An 8,022-nucleotide genomic window follows, 5' to 3' on the forward strand; every position below is an offset into this window, starting at 1 on the left:
TTGGTATGAAGCAAGCTATGGTCACCTTGTAAATCTCAGTCAGGCGGATAATAATTGATTATGGAGTTTTCGAAAATAATACTAATTAAACAGAAAATAGGGATAGAAACACTTATGTAATTCATTGGTGAGAATTTCAGATAAACGTGTAGAGATGCTTTCGTTCCTCCGAATCTCTGCTTTCCCGCTGTCTTCATCCAATCAGTCTTACTCCTTTCCATGGCTGGCTTTATGCAAGGGCATCACCGTTGTCAATGGTTACATCCCCTCCTCTTGTGAAAATGGTCCAAAAGCTCTGTCACAGCACGGCTAATCATCTGAGGTTCTCGATCATGCTGGAATAGGATTCACCCTCCTTTTGCGTCTGTCACTACGCCCAGCACTCGCGAGTTTGAAGCTCGTCACAACAATTCAATCCCAGAATCCTACTCGGAATACCACAGACAAGGTTTAGACTTTTCGGATTCTCATGAATGCCGCCATCAATCTAGCTTACACCACGAAGATTCTGATTAAGAGATCTAAGAGATAATCATTCAATCGAAGGTAGAACGGAAGTGGTTGTCAGGCACGCGTTCATGGGGAATGATGATGATCGTCACGTTCATCACATTCAGGTTGAGGTGCGAATGAATATCTTAGAAGCGGAATAAGTTGAATTGAATAGAAAATAATAGTACTTTGCATTAATCTTTGAGGAACAGCAGAGCTCCACACCTTAATCTATGGAGTGTAGAAACTCTACCGTTGAAAATACATAAGTGAAAATGGAGTTCATTGGTCTCGGCCCCAGAGGGGAACCGGAGTAACCAAGACTCTATGATCCGAAGATAAAACTCAGGATGTCTAATACAATAATAAAAAGTTCTATTTATAATAAACTAGCTACTAGGATTTACAGAAGTAAGTAATTGATGCATAAATCCACTTCCGGGGCCCACTTGGTGTGTGCTTGGGCTGAGCTTGAATGTTACACGTGCAGAGGCTCCTTTTGGAGTTGAACGCCAGGTTGTAATGTATTTCTGGCATTCAACTCTGGTTTGTGACTTGTTTCTGGCGTTTAACTCCAGACAGCAGCGTAGAACTGGCGTTCAAAGCCCTTTTATGTCATCTAAACTCGTTCAAAGTATGGACTATTAAACATTGCTGGAAAGCCCTGGATGTCTACTTTCCAACGCAATTGGAAGAGCGCCATTTTGAGTTCTGTAGCTCCAGAAAATCCACTTTGAGTGCAGGGAGGTCAGAATCCAACAGCATCAGCAGTCCTTCTTCAACCTCTGAATCTGATTTTTGCTCAAGTCCCTCAATTTCAGCCAGAAAATACCTGAAATCACAGAAAAACACACAAACTCATAGTAAAGTCCAGAAATGTGAATTTAACATAAAAACTAATGAAAACATCCCTAAAAGTAACTAGATTCTACTAAATACATACTAAAAACAATGCCAAAAAGCGTATAAATTATCCGCTCATCAAAGCCACTAAAATCTTACTAGAGATGGCAGACAATTCAAGAAAACAGGCTTATGGACAAGTAGAGGACGTGTTAGTAAAGGTTGAAGGCCTTTACATCCCTGCTGATTTCATAGTCCTAGATACTGGGAAGTGTGAGGATGAATTCAAGATCTTTGGAAGACCCTTCCAAGCCACAGCAAGAGCTATGATTGATGTGGACAGAGGAGAATTGATCCTTCAAATAAATGAGGACAACCTTGTGTTTACAACTCAAGGATCTCTCTCTGCATCCATGGAGAGGAAGCGTAAAAAGCTTCTCTCAATGCAGAGTCAAACAAAGCCCCCACAGTCAAACTCTAAGTTTGGTGTTGGGAGGCCACAACCAAACTCTAAGTTTGGTGTCAAACCCCCATATCCAAACTTTAAGTTTGGTGTTGGGAGGTCTCAACAAAGCTCTGCACATCTGTGAGGCTCCATGAGAGCCCACTGTCAAGCTATTGACATTAAAGAAGCGCTTGTTGGGAAGCAACCCAATTTTTATTTAATTATATTTTTATTAGTTATATGTTTTTATAGGAACATGATCATGTGGAGTCACAAAATAAATCAAAAATTTGAGAACGGAATCAAAAACAGCAGAAGAAAAATCATACCCTGGAGGAAGACCTTACTGGCGTTTAAACGCCAGTAAGAAGCATGTTTTGGACGTTCAACGCCAGAACAGAGCATGGTTCTGGCGCTGAACACCAGAAATGCACCCTGGAGAAGAGCTGGCGCTGAACGCCCAGAACAAGCATGGTTCTGGCGTTCAACGCCAGAAATGGGCAACAAATGGGCGTTCAACGCCCAGAACAAGCACCAATCTGGCGCTGAACCCCCAGAGTTGTGTGCAAGGGCATTTTGCATGCCTAATTTGGTGCAAGGTTGTAAATCCTTGAACACCTCAGGATCTGTGGACCCCACAGGATCACCTCAGGATCTGTGGACCCCACAGGATCCCCACCTACCTCCACTCACTTCTTCTCATCCCTCTTTCACAGAATCCCATATACACTCTTCCCCAAAACCCTTCATCAATCACCTCAATCTCTCTTCCCCATCACCTCTTCACCACTCACATCCATCCACTCTTCCCCATAAACCTACCTCATAAACACCACCTACCTTCAAAATTCAAAATCAATTTCCCACCCAAACCCACCCTATATGGCCGAAACCTTAACCCCCCTCCTTCCCTATATATAGCCCTCCATTACTCCTCATTTTCACACAACACACACCTCTCTTCCCTTTCTTGGCCGAAACACAACCCCTTCTCCCTCTCCTCTATTTCTTCTTCTTCTTCATCTATTCTTTCTTTTCTTGCTCGAGGGCGAGCAAAATTCTATGTTTGGTGTGGTAAAAGCATAAGCTTTTTGTTTTTGCATTACCATTGATGGCACCCAAGACCGGAGAATCCTCTAGAAAAGGGAAAGGGGAGACAAAAGCTTCCACCTCCGAGTCATGGGAGATGGAAAGATTCATCTCCAAAGCTTATCAAGACCACTTCTATGATGTTGTGGCCAAGAAGAAGGTGATCCCCGAGGTCCCTTTCAAACTCAAGAAAAATGAGTATCCGGAGATCCGACATGAAATCCAAAGAAGAGGCTGGGAAGTTCTAACAAACCCCATCCAACAAGTCGGCATCCTAATGGTTCAAGAGTTCTATGCCAATTCATGGATCACTAGGAACCATGATCAAAATAAGAACCCAAATCCAAAGAACTATGTTACAATAGTTCGGGGGAAATACTTAGATTTTAGTCCGGAGAATGTGAGGTTGGCGTTTAACTTGCCTATGATGCAAGAAGATGCACGCCCCTACACTAGAAGGGTCAACTTTAATCAAAGGTTGGACCAAGTCCTCATGGACATATGTGTGGAAGGAGCTCAATGGAAGATTGACTCCAAAGGCAAGCAGGTTCAACTAAGAAGACTGGACCTCAAGCCTGTAGCTAGAGGATGGCTGGAATTCATCCAACGCTCCATCATCCCCACTAGCAACCGATCTGAAGTTACTGTGGATCGGGCCATCATGATCCATAGCATCATGATTGGAGAGGAAGTAGAAGTTCATGAAGTCATCTCCCTTGATATCTACAAAATAGCCGAAAAGTCCTCCCCCATGGCAAGGCTAGCTTTTTCTCATCTTATTTGCCATCTATGTTACTCAGTTGGAGCTTTCATAGAAGGAGATATTCCCATTGAGGAAGAGAAGCCCATCACTAAGAAAAAGATGGAGCAAGCAAGAGAGCCCATTCATGGAGCTCAAGAGGCGCATGAAGCTCATCACCATGAGATCCCGGAGATGCCTCTAATGCATTTCCCTCCACAAAACTATTGGGAGCAAATCAACAACTCCCTAGGAGAATTAAGTTCCAACATGAGACAATTAAGGGTGGAACATCAAGAGCACTCCATCATCCTTTATGAAATAAGAGAAGATCAAAAAGCAATGAGGGAGGAGCAACAAAGACAAGGAAGAGACATAGAAGAGCTCAAGGACATCATTGGTTCCTCAAGAAGAAAACGCCACCATCACTAAGGTGGACTCATTCCTTGTTCTCACTTTCTATTTTTCATTTTCTATGTTAAGTGCTTATCTATGTTTGTGTCTTCATCACATGATCATTAGTAGTTAGTAAATATGTCTTAAAGTTATGAATATCCTATGAATCCATCACCTCTCTTAAATGAAAACTGTTTTGATTCAAAAGAACAAGAAGTACATGAGTTTTGACTTTATCCTTGAACTTAGTTTAATTATATTGATGTGGTGACAATGCTTCTTGTTTTCTGAATGAATGCTTGAACAGTGCATATGTCTTTTGAAGTTGTTGTTTAAGAATGTTAAATATGTTGGCTCTTGAAAGAATGATGATAAGGAGACATGTTATTTGATAATCTGAAAAATCATAAAAATGATTCTTGAAGCAAGAAAAAGCAGCAAAGAACAAAGCTTGCAGAAAAAAAATAGCGAAAAAAATAGAAAGAAAAAAAGAAAAAGCAACCAGAAAAAGCCAAAAGCTCTTAAAACCAAGAGGCAAGAGTAAAAAGCCAGTAAACCTTAAAACCAAAAGGCAAGGGCAATAAAAAGGATCCCAAGGCTTTTAGCATCAGTGGATAGGAGGGCCTAAAGGAATAAAATCCTGGTCTAAGCGGCTAAACCAAGCTGTCCCTAACCATGTGCTTGTGGCGTGAAGGTGTCAAGTGAAAACTTGAGACTGAGCGGTTAAAGTCAAGGTCCAAAGCAAATAAGAAAAAGAGTGTACTTAAGAACCCTGGACACCTCTAATTGGGGACTTTAGCAAAGCTAAGTCACAATCTGAAAAGGTTCACCCAATTATGTGTCTGTGGCATTTATGTATCCGGTGGTAATACTGGAAAACAAAGTGCTTAGGGCCACGGCCAAGACTCATAAAGTAGCTGTGTTCAAGAATCAACATACTGAACTAGGAGAATCAATAACACTATCTGAACTCTGAGTTCCTATAGATTGCAATCATTCTGAACTTCAATGGATAAAGTGAGATGCCAAAACTATTCAAGAGGCAAAAAGCTACAAGTCTCGCTCATCTGATTGGAGCTATGTTTCATTGATAGTTTGGAATTTATAGTATATTCTCTTCTTTTTATCCTAATTGATTTTCAGTTGCTTGGGGACAAGCAACAATTTAAGTTTGGTGTTGTGATGAGCGGATAATTTATATGCTTTTTGGCATTGTTTTTAGTATGTTTTTAGTAGAATCTAGTTACTTTTAGGGATGTTTTCATTAGTTTTTATGTTAAATTCACATTTATGGACTTTACTATGAGTTTGTGTGTTTTTCTGTGATTTCAGGTATTTTCTGGCTGAAATTGAGGGACTTGAGCAAAAATCAGATTCAGAGGTTGAAGAAGGACTGCTGATGCTGTTGGATTCTGACCTCCCTACACTCAAAGTAGATTTTCTGGAGCTACAGAACTCAAAATGGCGTACTTCTAATTGTGTTGGAAAGTAGACATCCAGGGTTTTCCAGCAATGTTTAATAGTCCATACTTTGAACGAGTTTAGATGACGTAAAAGGGCATTGAACGCCAGTTCTACGCTGCTGTCTGGAGTTAAACGCCAGAAACAAGTCAAAAACCAGAGTTGAATGCTAGAAATACGTTACAACCTGGCGTTCAACTCCAGAAAGAGCCTCTGCACATGTAACATTCAAGCTCAGCCCAAGCACACACCAAGTGGGCCCCGGAAGTGGATTTATGCATCAATTACTTACTTCTGTAAACCCTAGTAGCTAGTTTATTATAAATAGAACTTTTTATTATTGTATTAGACATCCTGAGTTTTATCTTCGGATCATAGAGTCTTGGTTACTCCGGTTCCCCTCAGGGGCCGAGACCAATGAACTCCATTTTCACTTATGTATTTTCAACGGTAGAGTTTCTACACTCCATAGATTAAGGTGTGGAGCTCTGCTGTTCCTCAAAGATTAATGCAAAGTACTACTGTTTTCTATTCAATTCAACTTATTCCGCTTCTAAGATATTCATTCGCACTTCAACCTGAATGTGATGAACGTGACAATCATCATCATTCCCCATGAACGCGTGCCTGACAACCACTTCCGTTCTACCTTCGATTGAATGATTATCTCTTAGATCTCTTAATCAGAATCTTCGTTGTGTAAGCTAGATTGATGGCGGCATTCATGAGAATCCGGAGAGTATAAACCTTGTCTGTGGTATTCCGAGTAGGATTCTGGGATTGAATGGCTGTGACGAGCTTCAAACTCGCGAGTGCTGGGCGTAGTGACAGACGCAAAAGGAGGGTGAATCCTATTCCAGCATGATCGAGAACCTCAGATGATTAGCCGTGCTATGACAGAGCATTTAGACCATTTTCACAAGAGGAGGGGATGTAACTATTGACAACGGTGATGCCCTTGCATAAAGCCAACCATGGAAAGGAGTAAGACTGATTGGATGAAGACAGCGGGAAAGCAGAGATTCAAAGGAACGAAAGCATCTCTACCGCTTATCTGAAATTCTCACCAATGAATTACATAAGTGTTTCTATCCCTATTTTCTGTTTAATTAGTATTATTTTCGAAAACTCCATAATCAATTATTATCCGCCTGACTGAGATTTACAAGGTGACCATAGCTTGCTTCATACCAACAATCTCCGTGGGATCGACCCTTACTCACGTAAGGTTTATTACTTGGACGACCCAGTGCACTTGCTGGTTAGTTGTATCGAAGTTGTGACAAATTATGAATTGAGATTAGAGCACCAAGTTTTTGGAGCCATATTACCAGAGATCACAATTTTGTGCACCAGTAACATTATGGCGGCGTTGGAGAATATGGCGGCTGCTATGCAGGCTACTGCTGCGGCCCTTGGACAACAGATGAACAACCATGGCAATGACGGAGGTGGAGCTCAGGGCCCGATGATATTGGCAAAATTTTTGAAGGGTAATCCACCTAAGTTAAAGGGAACTACTAGTCCAACTGAAGCCGATACATGGTTTCAAGCTATTGAGCGAGCACTGCAAGCGCAGGTAGTACCTGAAGGGCAGCGTGTTGAGTTTGCTACCTATTTGCTCACTTGGGAAGTATCGCATTGGTGGCAAGGAGTCCGGCGTCTCCTACAGCAGGGTGATGACTGTATCACCTGGGATACCTTTCAGGAAGAGTTTTATAAGAAGTACTTTCCAACTTCTTCCAGGACGGCCAAGGAACTTGAGTTGCTGCAACTGAAGCAGGGTACCATGTCCGTATCTGAGTATACTGACAAGTTTGAGGAGTTGTTCAGGTTCTCCCGTATGTGTCAGGAGACCCGGTGGAATATGAGGAATGGAAGTGCATTAAGTATGAAGCAGGACTCCAGAGTGATATCTTCAATTTAATGGGACCAATGGAGATTAAGACTTTCTCCGAGTTGGTGAATAAGAGTAGGGTTGCTGAAGAGTGTGTTAAGAAGATGGCTGCTGAGAGAGGAAGTCACAAAGGATCATTCCCACAGAACCGAGGGAAGAACTTTGCACCTAGAGGTCCGCCTTTCAAGCGGGGAGGCTCCTTCAGAAAGTCCAACAACAACAACAACTCCCAAGGAAAGAAATTTGGGAAGCAGCCTCAGAGTGAGCAGGCATGTGCTAGGTGCGAAAGTCACCATCCGGGAGACCCGTGCAAGGCCAGGTAGGGCTTGTGCTATTCTTGTGGTAAGGCGGGACATAAGGCCGCGAATTGTCCAGAGAAGCAGAAACAAAGTACTGGGAAGGCACAGCAGACTGGTCGGGTGTTCACCACCTCAGCTATAAGTGCCGAAGGATCTGAGACATTAATCTGAAGTAATTGTGAAATGGCTGGTCAAACTTTAAATGCTTTATTTGATTCGGGAGCATCGCATTCATTCATTGCATTTGAAAAAGCCCATGAGTTAGGATTGAAGATTGTAGCCTTAGATTATGAACTAAAAGTGTATAATGCTACCCATGAAGCCATGGTAACTAGGCTAGGATGCCCGCAAGTTTCCTTTA

Source organism: Arachis ipaensis, chromosome B6 (genome assembly GCF_059453495.1).
Source record: "Arachis ipaensis isolate K30076 ecotype BB chromosome B6, ASM5945349v1, whole genome shotgun sequence".
Classification (NCBI taxonomy): domain Eukaryota; kingdom Viridiplantae; phylum Streptophyta; class Magnoliopsida; order Fabales; family Fabaceae; genus Arachis; species Arachis ipaensis.